The sequence below is a fragment of the Sus scrofa genome, chromosome 13 (assembly GCF_000003025.6).
Source record: "Sus scrofa isolate TJ Tabasco breed Duroc chromosome 13, Sscrofa11.1, whole genome shotgun sequence".
NCBI lineage: Eukaryota > Metazoa > Chordata > Mammalia > Artiodactyla > Suidae > Sus > Sus scrofa.
Genome location: NC_010455.5, coordinates 166,287,702 through 166,305,421, shown reverse-complemented (window position 1 = coordinate 166,305,421; position 17,720 = coordinate 166,287,702).

Sequence of the window (17,720 nt, the reverse complement as noted above, 5' to 3'; positions counted from 1 at the left end):
TTATCAAGATGAACTTTTCAATGCACTCCTACAATTCTGGAAATAACTATGGGGCATGTGCTATAATTTTGTGTTATAGAAAAAGAATAAAAGAAGATGCTCTTCAGAAACAAGTATAAAGCAATATTAGTACTCCCTCTTTAATTTCCAAATTCCTACCACACATTTAATCCAAAATAAATTTTACTTTAAAACTTTCAGGGTCACATATAAACTATTATTAGTAAACAAATGTAGTATACACACACAATAGAGTATGGCATGAATTGTTCATTTCTTTAACAGGTAAAGTTAAACCATCAACATTTTATTTTTTCTACCATGGAAACTCAAGACTCATTTCAAATATTTATATCCCTAGGCTAAATATTATCAAATTCTCAGAAATGCAAAACAAATTGTGCCTACTAGTGTATTCCAACTAGGCAAATCATACTTTTTTTTTTCTTTTTGGCTGCTCCCGAGGCATGTGGAAGTCCGCAGGCCAAGGATCAAATCTTGCTGCAGCTGCGACCCGCACCACTGCGATGACAATGCCAGATCCTTAACCCATTGTGCCACACAGGAACTTCTTTGTATATCTCTTAAGATATCTCCAGTGAACTATAATTGAATACATACTAAATGTGCTTTAAAAATAAGTATCTTTATTGCTTAGATTAGCATAAATTTTTCCATGGGATTTAGCAAAACTATAGATCAAAGATTAAATTTAGTTAGAAAGTTAAAATGCATTTCTGAGTGTGGGTAAATTTAATACTTTAGAGTACTTGATAGAAGTGTGCATGTTGCTTGTTAAAATCATTTTATTATTGTCTATAATAATTGCATCCTGCTTATTTTTAAATAATCAAAATAGAGACTGTAAGAGATTTAAGCATACCTATATGAGACACTAGGCATCTTTACTGTATTTAATATTGAGAATAAATGCTGTTGGTCTTACCCCCAAGAACTTGTGACTATAATCCCAGAATGTAGGACAGGTTAAAAAAAGAAAGAAAAAAAATCTACCATAGGTAACCAGAAATTCTTTTGACCCTAGCAGATGAGTAGAGCTTCTAGATTAAAAACAATAGATTCATAAAAATTATTTCCGAAATAATCTGAGCTAGTGCCAGCTTCTATTCTCAAAGAAAAAAGTGTTTACCTCTTTGATAGTGGTACAGAAACGTTTAGGCCACTATACATTTTCTCAGATTAAACAAGGAGGTATTATATAGTGTTAAATTATTAATATTTACACAAAGCCTGCTTGTTCAAGGTGAAAGGTACTCTAACCAGGAAACTGAGTCATGTCATGAACTGCAAATCTTCTTTACCCATCTTGTCAAAATTACCACTTCACTATGCCAAGTCCACTTCTTAAATATTAAAATCAACAAAATTTGTTTCTTCCTCTAAGCAATCTATACGAAACGCTACTCTAATTCAGGTTCTTATAATTTTTTTCATTTATAATAACTTCATTTTAAAAATTATTTTTACTGTTACATTTCTTTAGACTTTTTTATGTTTATTATGTTTATTACTAAATATAAAGTGTAAAGGGAAAAGGAAAACCACTTTATTCTCCAAAAGATGTAAGCAAATTCTTTGTAAATAGCTTTAATAGACATTTTCAATATAAGCAAAAATATATATGTATGTGTATTCAACTTTCACAGAAATGAATTCTTCTCTACCCATTGTTTTATGACCTGCTCTACTATTATATACATGCATGCATGGGTATATGTGTGTGGACATGTGTGTTGTTAATACTGGATTGTAATTTTTAAGAGCTTTGGACAAATTCTTACATTCACTACCTCAGTGTTATATATGGTATATATTCAACTTTTCAAAAATTAATTTTTTTTTGTCTTTTTGCCTTTTCTAGGGCCACTCCTGCAGCATATGGAGGTTCCCAGGCTAGGGGTCTAATTGGAGCTGTAGCTGCCAGCCTATGCCAGAGCCACAGTAACACAGGATCCGAGCCGCATCTGTGACCTACACCACAGCTCACGGCAATGCCAGATCCTTAACCCACTGAGGAAGGCCAAGGCTTGAACCTGCAACCTCATGCTTCCTAGTCGGATTCGTTATTAACCACTGAGCCACAACGGGAACTCCCAAAATTAAGTTTAAATGTTAGAATATAGAAACAAAGTAAAATCAATAGTACCTAATCAAAATTATAAAAACTTCATATGAAATTTTTGAGTAAACAACTTCTGCAGGTCTACTTTTTCACTTTACTATATGGGTTTCAAGAATCAATTGATAAAGAACACCACTGGGGGAGGCACATTTCTGCAGCGTATGGAAGTTCCTGGGCCAGGAATCAAAACAAGCCACAGCTGCTTCAATGCTAGATCAAACCCATGCCTCCACAGTGAGCCGACCTACTGCAGAGACAGCACCAGATCCTTAACCTGCTGTGCTACTGCAGAAACTCCAAGAACACTATTTCATTTGCTATTAAATAAACATCACTACAAAGCACTTTCGAATATGTCTATTTTCACCCTTTCACAATCACAGTGATGTCATTAGTCCTACCTACTTGCCAAACAATTTCTTTATTCCCTGACAAATTTCTAGAAAAAGTGGTTCATTCTTACACTATTTTTTACTTCAGCCTACACTTTTTGAGTTGTCTCTAGTCAAAACTCTACTCTACTCAACACACAAAATGCTTTGAAATATAATCAGAGATTCTCAAAATTCTCCAAATGATGATTCACATCACGTCTTTTGCTTGTGTCCTAGTCTTATGTAACCCTGCACTGGTCTGGTCCTCCTAGTACCTTCACCATCAGTCTTGCTTACTCAGCTTCCTCTTGTGCTCAATAGTTGAAACTTTTTCTTTCTATTTTTCGCTATTCACTTCTTTTCATAGGTTCCTCAATCCCATGGCATCAGAAATCCACATTCTACACCTAGTGTTCAGATCCACATTTACTCTTTCAGAGTTCCCATCACCATTTCCAATTACTTACTTGCTAAATATCTTTTTCTTGGATGTCTTGCTATCCTAAAAAACTGAGCTTATGTCTAAATATTTAAATAGCATTCCCTTCATCACACATTCTCCAATTAAAATTTTTTAAATAAAACAAAACATCATTCCCTTAATCATATCCCATCCATTTCAACTTCCTTAGCTCTCTTACTGCCTATACCATAAAGTTAAACCTCTTCAGTTTATCACTTTCAAGTACTCACACATCCTTATTCCAACTACTCATCTTTTCAATAGTTATGCTTCAATGTAACATAGTCACTCACTGAGTGCCCCCAATAAACCTTGTGATTTCTTTTTCTTTTCTGGATATCATTACAATTGCTCACAATCTTCTCCCAATTTGCAATCTGTCTAAAGCCATCCATTCTCAAAGAACATCTTAAATCTCCAAAATGGTATCTCCATTGTTCTATCAAACTTTTAGTTTGTTTCTTTAGTATCATTTATCACACTTCCTAATTACCAAATTTATATGTTTTTATTTATGATTATATATAATCTGTGTATATAGGAAGACCAGAAAGACCAGTAGATTATAAGCTTCCCTTTATGTATGTTGGAAGGGAATTGTCCTTTCATTTTTACAAATGTCTTCTGAAGAAGAACCCTGATCCCTGAATGAGGCACACTCCTGTACAGTCCCCTTCCCTTGAGGTGAGAAAGACATATGACTTGTTTCTGCTGTTGGCCTTAAAAATGTTTGCGTCACCATAGTATCAAAAAACCTGTGACAAGGCAATATGCTTAGCAATTATGGGTGACCTCTAGAATTTGACTTCTAGAAGATAGATGCCAGACAGTGAGAAAATGGAGACCACAGTCCTACAATCACAAGAACCTGAATTCTGTCAACAACCATGAGATCCTGAAAGAAGACCCTGATCTCCAGAAAAGAACTCAATCTGGCTGACACCTTCAAGTCAGCCTATGAGACTGAGCAAAAGGACCTTGTTACCATTCCCAGACTTCTGACCCATAAGACTTAAGAGATTATAAATATGTTTTAATCAGCTGAATGTGTGGTAATTTGTTGCACAGCAACAGAAAATGAATATAGCCCCTGATGGCTTTTGTTCTAGACTGTCTTTTTCAGAATGGTTGGTAAACAACATTGGAATATTAGTATCTCCTCATAAAGTTCAGGAAGGATTGCTTACTGACTCGTATAACAAATGTCTCCTTCCAGAGCAGAAGGCATATGGATTTGCTTACTGCCTATAATAAATGATTCGGAGTCCTCAAACCCAGGGTTCCTCAGCTGTGATGCAAACTCATACCTGTGTATCATCTTTCTGGGCCCCCTCATGTCACTCCTGTGGGGACCTGGAATACGAGAAAAATTCACCCCAAAGTGAAGCTCCTTCTTGGTGTGCCATAAGGATAAAGATCAAAGCCCAGACCAGGAGGCTTATACTCATTACCCATGAAATGGTGACAGGTTGACTCATTAGTTTGCAAACAGAGTAGAATATCAGAAACTTCTCAGTTCTTGACCACCTCTGTCTTATTAACCATTTTATTCCAAATATCTGACATAAGACCTAGCGTAATGCCTAATGCCTAACATTACAGCAGTCACTCAACTAAAAATTTTTAAAATAATAACTTTACTAATGAACCCAGTATAACTACTATAATCCAAATGAATTCTCCTCATGAAAGATTACATCTTTCATAATCTGTGTAATTAAGGTAAAAAATAATTTCCTATAAATGTTTTATTATAAATTTTAAATAAGTAAACTTGATATTTGACTTTTTATTCCCAAATAAATCACATGCTTATTGAGAACATGGTTTTTTCCAGTCTATATTTCCAATAGTGTCTACACATGATGGCATTTAATAAATTAAGTATCTAATAAATATATACATTGATTTACTAAATTTGATTTTTAATGCAATCACACAAATATCAGAAGTAGTGTATTTTCCACATCCTTTGCAACCAATCTACTAATTTGCCAACTTTGAAATAATGGATAATGAACAAAACACAATCACAAGTTATTTGACCAATGTTCAACCTTTTCACTATAAAGGCTTAAGTTAGTAAATAAGGTGATTTCTTTAGAAATATTTGGATTATCAATATGAGTATCATTTACATTATTTTCACACTTTACCTATGGCACACAGGCCTAGGATGCTATATTCTCAAGAAGACTAATTTCGCAATTATGGTATAATAACTTATATAAAATTATTTTTATGCTTTTGATATAATTTTCTATATAATTTTCTATGTATTGAATGAATATTCACTTTATCTCTTTCATACTCACTACGTAGGACAGAAAATCTGTTATAAATGAGGAAACTGAAACATATGAGTTGCCTACATCACACACATATGCACACGTGCACACACACATAACCAATAAAATATAGTTATAAAAGTAAATCTCTTAGGCCATAGCCCAAGGCATTTTTCAGTAAGTTGCTTCCTTTACAAGCTATAAGAGGTAGAGGAGGACCCATGAAAATCTTAATTTGGAAATAAGAAAAATATATATATCTTGAGCTTAAAATATAAAGGTTCCAAGTCTCTTTAGTTGGAAAAAACAAACCCTTTTGGATTTTTTGTGATCTTGGTTTTTTTCTATCTTCATTTTAAGAGATGTTTAATTTGGAATCCCCTGAGATGGAGATGAAAGGAAAAAATCTGTTTCAGTATGTTACCATCTCTAAGGAGTTTTCTCATCAGGTAAAAATGGCCTAGGGATAGTACCTTAATTTGAAGGTTTCAACAACTAATGTGGCTTTGTCATCTTATAGCTGATGCTTAAAATTCAAAATGGCAGGTTCAGATGCAGCTAGAAGCTACTGGAATAAATATGACCCTAAACAGCTGTACCCTAACACCCTAATATTTTATCCTAATGAATCCAATGATAAATTTCACAAGGCATTTAAATATACTGAAACTCTGCTTTGTATCTACGCATATGTTTTTTTAGAGAAAATATATTTGGGTTTGGTGAAATTCTCATGGCCTGAGGGAAGTGACTGATGAGACTACAAGCACAGACTGCATAATCTAAAATAAAGATTAGTAGATGATTAAGTTTTAGAGCATTTAAAAATTTTAAGGAATAGTTTTATTCTTATTATAAAACAGCATGTAACTTATTACATCATTTCCTACAGAAGAATTTTTTTATAAATCAAGTCATTTAACACATAAGAATGTGTTCAGTCATTGATTCTCTCCCATAATTACACAGTAGTATAGCATTTACTACAAACAATAACTTTAGAATTTCTAAAATCTCGATTTCAAGCTCCAATTATTTGACTCTTATCATCTGAGCACACCAGCTGTACCAAATTCTCAATTCTTCTGGATCTCCAATCCACATATTCACTCTTCATCTCTCACCTAATGTGCTCATTCACCTCCTTAGTCAATTTAAATTTCATGGCCTATCATTATAACCATTTCTGCATAGACCCACAACTCCTTTGCTCATTTTTCTCTTAGTTATATTTGCTCAGCCAAAGCCCCACTCATAGCTTAAGATGACAGTTTCGATGGATGGATGATTTATTAGCTAATCCAGGCTACCTCCTGGTCCTTCTAGCCATCACCTCTCACCTAATCTAGGACTTTGTTCTTGAAAAGTTCACTTTCTCTCCTGGCTTATGATTTTCCATATTTACTACACAATGCCTAGAACTATATGGGTGTGCTTTAATGTAAGACTGGGAGTTTTTCAGTAGAGATACAGAGGATAAGTGGAAGGGAAGGGCATAGCCTTAAAGGATTTTTCAATAGAGAGAATTTAATAGCATGTCACACAGACTATAGCTAGGTAAGAAGGGAAACACTAAGGAAAAGGTTGTACAGTGAAGGCGTTATGAAATCAAAGGATCTGCACTCTGGATGTAGGCCAAGGAACTGCTGGATGCTGTAAAAATGTGGATGGGATAGAAGCAGGTTGCCAAATAGTAGAATGTCTAAAATTAATATGTGAACTGTGATATAATTATTATTAATGGAAATGCCTTGAGTTTGTCTATGGGAGTTGATGAAAAAGTGGAATGGAATAAAAAGCAACTGAGGGGGTCAGGGTTTTGGTGGATAATTAACATGGTTATAAAAAGACACTAAAAATCAAGGCAAGAGTAGTGATGGGAAGGAAAGCAGAGACCTAGATACTGAAGCCTTGCACAAATGTGTTGTGAAGTTGAGAATTAACATGGACATAAGTAGATGGCATCAATACAAAAAGTATAGTGTGGACATTGAATCTGGTAACATGCGCTTTAGAGAAACTGAGACCATGTGAGACAGAGAGAACCAGTTTGATAAACAGCAAATGGAAGCACAACCAGTACCATTCACCTCCACACCTGTGACATGTGAAAAAGAGAAGGAAAAAAATCTTCACTTCAGAGCATCGTAGGGGAAGTGTCCTCAGTGAAGAGTTAAATTTCCAGAAGAAGAAATGGAAGGGATATTCAAAAATAGCTTGATGAAGATAAGATTACTAGTCCTTGACAGATCTCAAGGTGCTGTGTGGTAAAAAGCACCAGGAAATCCATGTGGCATCTATTTATTGGCTATTCTAAGTGGACATTAAAATTACCCCTCATTTATATTCACTATCCTTAGGAATACACTCTACTTAGTGCATTTATAAGCCACTTAATAAGTTACCTGATTAAATATGTTAATGTTTGAGTCCCAGTCAAGAAAGTGAATCAGAACTTACTCATCAGCATGATAACATACTTACAGGGAAAACAGAGCTGGACTTTGTTCAAATGAATTTATCCTTTATAGATTCAACAGATGTAATCAATTTTTTAGCCAGATCTTAATAGCAAATCCAAAATAAAATTTTTGAATGGTGGCTCTTGATTTATTACTAGTTGCTTAATGACAAAATTAAGCCAAAATTTTTTTCAATGTTGTATTCAAAAAAGAATCTACTTAGTGTTTCATCTACCAAAAAAAAAAAAAAGCTATTTTATAATTATTACTGAGAAAAGGGAATCGAGTATACAAGGAAATGTTTGCCAGGTAACATTCTTTTCACAGCTAAAAAATCAGTTGCGAAATTGGTTAATGTCAGAAAGTGCAGGATGAATAAAGAATTGGAATAAAGGAAACCGCATCTTCTTATAAAGCTGTGTCATTGCACTCTGATAGGTAACCTTAAGTCACTTTTCCCACAAGAGTCTGCATCTGTCAAGCAACTTTAAGCTTCAGTTGGTCAAACTGTCTTCTGATAATTTTACAATTGAAGAAAAAGAGCAAAACAATGTCACCATGCAAAAAAAAAAAAAAAAAAAAGAATTCTTAATTTAGTTTTTGTCAAAAAAGAAAAAAACAAAACCAACTGTTTTTATGTTTACTTTTAGTTAGAACATTTCCTGTAGATTATGCCAATTTTTTAGTTGGTCTAGAGAATGAGCTTATTAAAGAGATAAGAATAATTAATAATATTCTCAATAATAAATTACTACTGATAGTAATAATAGTTGGAAATTTTATTTATATATTCTCTAAGAGAGGCCTTATTATCATCTCTACTTGTGGAGATAAGGAGGGTTAAAGAAGTTAAACTACTTGTTCAAAACCTTAATAACCATTAAAAGGCTTTTCTGATTCTATGCCTTTTCATAGCACGAGAATAGAATTTTTAAACATCTCACCCTAGCATGTTTCAAAAGCCACTTATTTAAAATATTAATATGGCACTTGAAAGTAAGGGGTTAAATTTTATAGGTAAACAAAGAAATTAGAGATTACAAAAAAAGAAAGAAAACACTACACAAAAAGGTTTGTCAACAACGACAGAAGTATGAAGAAATGGATGCTGAGAAAACACACTGGTTCAGTTTGAAAGATGCTCATAGAGAAAGGGCATTTCAAAGAACTTAGTGACATAAAAAATTGTTTAGTGGAATAATCTGGAAAGGAAACAAGAGAAATGGCATGAGAAAATAAAAAACTAGCTTTATTTTGTCAGCTCTTACTTTTTTGACTGTGTAAAATTAAGGATAAACGTACACGCTGACTCATCTTGCATGTGGGCTGACTTTTGTTTGATATGTATAAAAGGGACCTTCTGACTTAGGGTGTTTAGGCCTGGAAGAGCAATTCAAAACCTAGAAACCGGAGTTTTCCATTTTTGACCGGTCATTTCACATTTTTAATGGATTAAGTTGGAATAGAGCTAAATAATTTCCAAGTGACAAGTTATTTCCTGAGAAAAGAAAAATTTACCTGAGGCTAGGGCATGGCAACTATGAATCAAAAGTAAACTAGTCTGTTTTTTTCAAATTGTTTTTCAAAACAAGGTTTAGGGCTAAAAGTCCACCCCCCCCACCCTGCCCCCATATTCCCTCTACACTCAGTTTCAATGGCTAAGAAGAATTTGCTTTTTAGAAATTCTTAAAAAGTAACACAAGTATAAAAAATTAATTTATATTGCTTATTAGAAAAAAAATAAACATATACCTATCTGACCTAGTCTAGTTCAATTTAAAAATAATTAAAGCATGTATAGAAAGCTTATTATAAATAATGTTTTATGTCTACCTTGATATTAAGGCAAATTTACATTTTAAAAGACAATCTGAAAAGTATCAGATTTTGGAATAAATTATGGACAATAAATTATTTATCTGTCTTGGACTGTGAAAGAAGTACTGTGCAAACTACTAGCAAATAAAAATGTGGCAAAGGTGGAGAGTATGGTAAAGTTATAAAGTATTATTCAGGTAACTATTATTATTATAATCAACTCCAAGAAAGACCATGGTTCACCTACATCTATTTTTCATTCTTAATATTTTACAACACAGTAATTTTTCAGGTTTACTTTCTTGATATAGTAAGGACACTTCTCAGCAGTCTATTTTGTATAACAACTTTTGTCTTACCACTTCACATTTATGATAGAAAAAGAATAGTTTTACACTACTTACTGCCTTACCACCCATGTAAACTCCTTAACAAAGGTCTAGTGGAGCGATATGCATTTTTGTTACTGTAAATATGAACACGAAAAATTAGTAAAGTGTAATAGTCTGCACTGAAAACCTGAAAATAGCTCACAATTATTAGTCTGTTTTACCTACTACAAACAAATAACATATAAATGAATAAACCAAATATATTCTTTAATGTAAGCCAGCAGTTGATCAATATTCTTTCTTTCTTTCTTTTTTTTTTCCTTTTTTGGTCATCCCATGGCATTTGGGGTTCCCAGACCAGGAATCAGAGTTGGGTCATCGTTGCAATTATGCTGAAGCTGCAGCAACACAGATCCTTTAACCTACTATGCTGGGCCAGGGATCCAACCTGCATCCTCGTACTTCAGATTATGCCACTGATCCCACTGCACCACAGCAGGAACTCCTGATCAATATTCTTACAAAACTATATTCTTTTTAAACTATCACACATTCAAAGTTAGAATAGCGTTTTACTTCTTTCAGGACCCACCACAACTTTACTTTGTATTGCACTCTCCACTCTAATTAGACTTTTCGACCATTGTTTAGGAAACAAGCAGAAATATGTTTAACATTATCTTCATACCATAATGCTTTTATGTTTCATTTCTTTTTTCCTACACAAGAGATAATAAGTAAGCTCATGTATGCATACAATATCGGGAACTGTTTCAGAAATTCAGCACAATTGCTTTGCACAGAAAAGCATTTACTAAATGCTTTGTGTTGCTCTCTGAAAACCAATTTTACTTTTCTCCTACACAACTCACGGATCCAAAATAACTACAAACATCTCCTTTAAAGTTGGTCGGAGTTCTGAGCTTAAGTAAATTCTCCTGGAAATGAAATAAAAGCTCCAAGATGATTTTCAGAATTGCTTTACTTTACCATGTGTCCAGTATTTCAAATTCTATTAAGCTTCTAAAGATATTGTTGATACACATACAACTTTGAAAGTTTACCAATTTACATATCTATTATACTAGCTACTCAGACCAAGAATTCATTAAAATATCTAGGCGGCCCAAATTCTGAAGATTATTAATATTTTGAGTATACTTGTTTTGCCATTTGCATAGTAAACCACAGTCACTGATAATCTTTGATATATTGCCAACTGTTATGTATTCTGTAAATTACTTCAACATGTTCACTTACAATATCTATTTAACTGGGAATGTCTTATTATAGACAATATTTAGTACAATGAAAAGTGAAAGTGAGCTTTTTTTCTGTACTTTGTATTATGTAGAGCCATTAATTTACATTATTGGTTTTTGAGTCATATTAGCTGACAAAACGTACACTCTCTCTTGTATTTCCTTCCATTGTGAATCTTGAGTTATTATATTAAATGTCCATTTAAATGGAAGTAGTAATTGTTTTCCCATTTTATTATGATAACTTTTTTTCCACTTGGTCCTTTTTATCATTTTGACCTTAAGTTAATAAATACAAGAAATAATCTAAATGGAAAGATTGATTTAATGTTGATATTTTCTAGGTATTAGATCTTTCTGCTCTATTAGGTAGAAATTAAACATTAAAGGAAAATGAACACTTAAAAATACTGTTTCATCACTCTGAACTCTCAAGGTACTAAAGGTAATAAACAAGGAAAAGAGATGAGTCAAAATGTACAAGTGATTGTGTATATTTGATGTCACTTTGTTCTTTAGAAGTTCTGTTTTTTGTCAGAGAAAACAAATTCCTCCAAAGTATTAAATTTGAGTTTTGATATTTTGTGAATATTGTTCTAATGGGATTCTTTTAATAAGTACCCAAGACATTCAAACTATCAAAGTTGCTTTGAAAGCAATGGAGTCTATCCTACGACCAACAGGTAAAAATCTATAAAGACAGGCTAAAAAAGATTAAGTGCTCTCTTGGGATGAACATAATTAAGAAAGATTTCACTGAAATACACAGAACTGAACATGATAGAAATAATGTCAAGCAGACTATTTTCCACTTAAAGAAGATAACAAGATGAGGGTTCAGGAATGGGACTGGGGGAAAAAGGAAATTCAAGGCAGATGTCAGGAAGTACTTTTTCATGAAATAGATCACAAATACTTGGGAAAGAAGTCTAAGTAGAAAAACTAAATGTAAAGTGAAATCATTGGCTATAGGGATTAAAAGAAACATTAATACAACATTGTAAATGTAGACAAGAAAATCAGAGGATATAATGATTATTTTTGTAGTTCAATATGCTTATCTTTAACTTTAATTAAACAGACCCCAAATAAACAAAGTAATGCAAATTAAACTAATCTTAAAAAAAAAAAAGCAAAAGAAAGAGAGGAGAAACTAGCTTTACTAAATAAATTATTTGTTGTACTCCATGTAAATCACTTATTTAACAAAGTGACTTCAGAGTTGTCATGGTTCTTTTTACTCTGAGCAATTCTCCAGTGACTCTAATCAGGCACTACTGTTCCATCTTGGAGTTTTTTAAATATAGTCACTTTAGTTAAAGTCACTTTTGAGCACTGCTAGTTTCTTAAGATCATTAGATTTGATTCTTTAAATTTATTGAAATACATATTAAATTGCAGAGCCAGAGCCCCAAATCAGAAATTTCCAACATCTTATAACTTCATGTCCTAGAAAGCACAACCAAAGATCCAAGAATCTTCCTCTTCTCCTTTCCTAAACCATCTTTACCTTCTATTTTGCACATTTTTAGCCCTGGGCAGAATCAGTTATTCTTGGGAGCCCTCATTCTCTGTTGTGGGGAATAGTTTTTACACAACATAATTTCAGCTTTTTCAGCAGAGAGAATTACAGACTAATTTTTGTAAATTATGAGACTATGTTTTTATTTCCATTTCATATTAAATATCATAGAGTCAATCATCTGATTTTAAAATTATATTTCCTTTTTTTTTGTACACCAAAAATCTTGGTTCATAACAATATTGTCATAATTCATTTACCTTATTCTCAATACACATAATGATTTTCAAAATAAAAATATCAACATTATAACTAACAAGTCTTATGAATGCATCTGAAAGTTGGTTTTGTTCTTAGAATGTTCCACTATATATGCAATGCCAAACCTATGAGCTAAAAAGTGTTTAATGTATTTATTCTCTCCGTACGTCAGTAACTGGAAAATAGATACATTTTTTCCAACTGGCTTCCCACACTTAGGAAATTCAATTTCATTGGATCCTTTTCAATTCCATTTTATTTTTTTGACCATCCAAAATATTTTATTTTAAAGTCAGTATTGAGTAAAAAGTAATATTCAAAGAAATAGTCCAATCCTGTCCTCTCCCCCATCAAAAAGATAATGATTTATTAATGTTTTTTGTACTTAAATGTTAGTATTTGCAAATCTGTGTAAATATCTTTAGTATTGCAGTAACTCCACCCATGCAGTTGTCAAAACCAGAAAACTAAGAATCATCTGCTTGCTGTTTTCTTTTATATTTCTTGAATCTTGTCTCTCTACAACTTATGCACTTTATTTTTCCTGTTTAAAAGTAATAGGCATCAAACTATTCTTCTGCCAATGATCATTTCTCCCTCAAAAATATCATCCACAGAACCTGCAAAATTTTTTATATACATTATATACTACTGTATCTTTTATTGATTCCACATTGCCTCTAGAGCCAAGGCTCAAATTCAGATGTTCAAACTAAAAATTAAATCCCTTTTTTATTACAAATATTTGCCTCCTTAAGTCTAAGATGTCCTCATGCCCAATACACTTCTGAATTACCTTACTGTGCTATTAGTTTACCTATGTTTGGTGAAAGTAAGACATATTAAATAAAATTTATATAACTATACATTACATAGGAAGAAAATATTGCTGTCAACAAAAATAAGCCTTCATTAGCTTTAATAAAATAATGTTTTAGTTGCATAATATATATTTGATGATAAAATTAGCAATTATAGCCCTAAAAGATCAAGCATCATTTTTCGGCTACTAGTCTACAAAGTTGTCTAAATCTATAGTATTCCATGTTTGTGATGGCCATCTGAACTCAGATGTTTTGGGTCCTAGATCTAAAACCTTAAGTGGCATTCAGAAAAACTGAGGTCTCACAGAAATGTGGAGAGTATAATAGAATGCACGGAACTGAGGAAGAAAATGCTTTTTCTTGTAAACTTCCTACATACTTTTTTTTTTTTTTTTTTGTCTTTCTGTCTTTTTTTCTGGGGCCACTCCAGAGGCATATGGAGATTCCCAGGCTAGGGAATCTAATCGGAGCTGTAGCTGCCAGCCTACACCAGAGCCACAGCAACACGGGATCTGAGCCACGTCTGCAACCTACACCACAGTTCACGGCAACGCCAGATACTTAACCCACTGAGTAAGGTCAGGGATCAAACCCAAAACCTCATGGTTCTTAGTCAGATTCATTAACCACTGAGCCACGACGGGAACTCCTACACACTTCTTTGATATATTCCATACCTTGTCACTGACATCTTGAACAAGGGGCTCTTGGTGAGCAGAACTATCATTTCACATAATTCTTGTGGTCTATGAAACATAAATATGTACAGATCTTTGATTTAAGGCCATCATCTAAAACCATGTCTTTAATAGGGCACAACTTAGGTTGATTATTTGTGTGATGTGTTTATATTTTTCATACTAATTTTATTATTTATGGTGGAACTTTTCAAATAAAGAAACTCAGTATATACACTTAGACTAATACTAAAGACCTAATGATATTTATTGACAATTCTAACTAGAAAATAAAACACTTAGACAAAAATCTGGTTGCCGTGAACTGTGGTGTAGGTTACAAACGTGGCTCAGATTCAGCGTTGCTATTGCTGTGGTGTAAGCTGACAGCTCTAGCTCCGATTTGACCCTTAGCCTAGGAACATTCATATGCTGCAGATGTGGCCATAAAAGGAAAAGCAAAAAAAAATCATGCTGATATCATATATACCATGGTGACTAGATGACTATAGTTTATAGTATTGTATTGTATATTGAAAGTTGCTAAGAGAGTAGATCTTAAAAGAACTCACCCCAAGAAAAAAAAAATTGTAACTACGTATAGTGAAGGATTTAACTGGATTTATATTGTGCTGATCATTTTGCAATATATACAAATATCAAATCATTCTGTTGTACACCTGAAACTAATGTTATATTTCAATTACATGTATCAATAAAAATAAAAAATAAATAAAAAATTTAAATAATAAAAGTGTCTATACTGAAATAATATTACACGTTTGGTGAATTTACAATAAACACATGCTAATTCCACACAAAGTTAATTCATTCAAAAACGGTTTTACTAAGCCATTAAATTCAAATTACTATGCCAGGCTATGGGGGCATAGAGGGTATTAAAATTAATAAAACTGCATTACTATTCTTAAGGAGTTGCCAAATAGAAAGGTAGAAAGCATAATAGCAACTGTTCTGTAAAGCAATGTAAAATGAATGCTATGAAATTCCTTTGGCCCTCCCCTTGAGAAGAATCAAAATTACTAGGAGAAAATAAAATTACTTAGAAGTTTTGTGGTGGAATTTTAGTTACTACAAGGAAGAACTTAAGAGAAGAAGCATAGTAAACAGTACCCAATAGACAAAGCTAAAGGATGGAAGAAGAGAAGCTAGAGTCAGATAACTATTTTATGGGAGAGGACCACAGGTCAATGAGATTTCTTCCAAAGACAATGACTGCAGGTGAGATTGAATGATACAGTTAATAGGATGGCACATGTTCTGAGGAAAACAGTAACTTAGAAAGTGGACTAAGTATGAATCAGCCAGTCTTTATATTCCAAATGAAATCTCAATATATTGTTCTGAGTCTTAATTCTGATAAAATTTGAGTATTTGTTTGCATGCTGATGAGCTTCTCTGAGGAAAAAGTGTGTCAATAACTATGAAGGGTCTGAAATTTATCCTACTTGCAAGTTAATAAGTTAGACTGCCACAGTTTCATGGATTCTGGCAGAAAACATCAGACTCTTGGACTAGAGACAAAAAACATTATGGTTCAGAGTAATAGCAGTAGCAAAAGTGTCAGTATTTTCTTTAGCTGGTTCCTCAACGTTCTAGTTCCTGCAGGAAGATAAAGCTTTTCTTAATTGAGTGCTTGAGTACTTTAAACCAAGATGATACTTGCCAATGAAGTTGGCATTAAATCCAATTATGTGCATTGGGAAAATATTTCCACATATAATTGTGATTTACATTTTTACTAAAACAACTTAAAAAAAGTGAATTTGAAAAAAGTTCAGTCAGCTTAAATCACACTGAACATGTATCAATTATTCGTCAGTTCTTTAAGTAAACTTTGAATGTGTCCAACACCATGCCAGAAGTAGAGGGGACAAAAGCAATCTTAGATGAAATCTGTGTGATTTACACAACTAACATTTCTTAAAATTTACATTCTAACTGAGAATATAAAAAATATTAAGCACTCACAATACAGATTAAGAAGACTAAAAGTAGGTATGTAAATAGAAAAATTTCAGAGTTCCCATCGTGGCTCAGTGGTTAAGGAATCTGACTAGGAACCATGAGACTGTGGGTTCAATCCCTGGCCTTGCTCAGTGGGTTAAGGATCTGGCGTTGCGGTGAGCTGTGGTGTAGGTTGCAGACATGGCCCGGATCCCGTGTTGCTGTGGCTCTGGTGTAGGCCGGAAGCTACAGCTCCGATCAGACTCCTAGCCTGGGAATCTTCATATGCCGCGGGAGTGGCCCTAGAAAAAGCAAAAAGACAAAAAAAAAAAAAAAAGAAAAAAGAAAAAGAAAAATTTCAAAACCATAGTTGTTATATCAGATTATGTTTTATTAGTTAGGAACTGGTTATCATATATTCAAAAGAACTTTTTCGAGATTTCAACTTCAAATATGTCTTCTCTACATGTAATGAGAGGCAATATATATAGTCATTAAAAGTATACATGCTGGAATAAGAGCTCCTTAGTTGAAATCCAGCTGTTTGTCTTAGAACAAGTTATTTTAACCTTGCTAGACCTCTAAATCCTCATCTGTAAAATAAGCATAATAATTGAATGGGCTTCATGGATTGTTATAAAGATTAAAAAGTTAATATATGTATAATTCTTATAAAAGTATCTGTGACATAGTAATTACTATATGTTAAATTTCACTATTATTTTTAGGTACCAGCTAGTTGTCCTCTATCAAGGCACTCACATATAATTGTTTATTTACTGGACTCTATTTCTTACAGATAGTAAATATTATGAGATCGGTACAATATTGGATTCTTCATATCTGCAATACCTGCACAATGTCAGATCTATTATAGCCATATTATGCTTATTTTTAAAAGAGTGGGCAAGGGGCAAGGGGTAAGAGGAGGAAAGAAGAAAGGTAAGAAAGTGAAAGAACTGCGAAAAAGTGAATGAAAATGGCACCTCACATTTCATCAGGAAAACAGATATACATACATTTAATTAAAATGTAGTTGCAACATTTTATTGAGGAGTGAGTAAGAGGCAGGAAAAGAGATGGCCATCTGAAGGAGAGATTTATAGGGGTTTAGGAGGGTCATGGATGGGAGGGTATTCTGTGCAAAGAAAATACCACGAACATAGATATGCAGATGTAAAAAGGCATAGAATCTGTACGAAAAAAATGAGTTTTCTGTGGCTTCAGTATTTTGTTCATCAGGAAAATTGAACAAAACAAAGCTGTAGTGGTAAATTAGATCCAGACTTAGTAAGAGTTAGTATGTCATTACATTTTTTATATCGA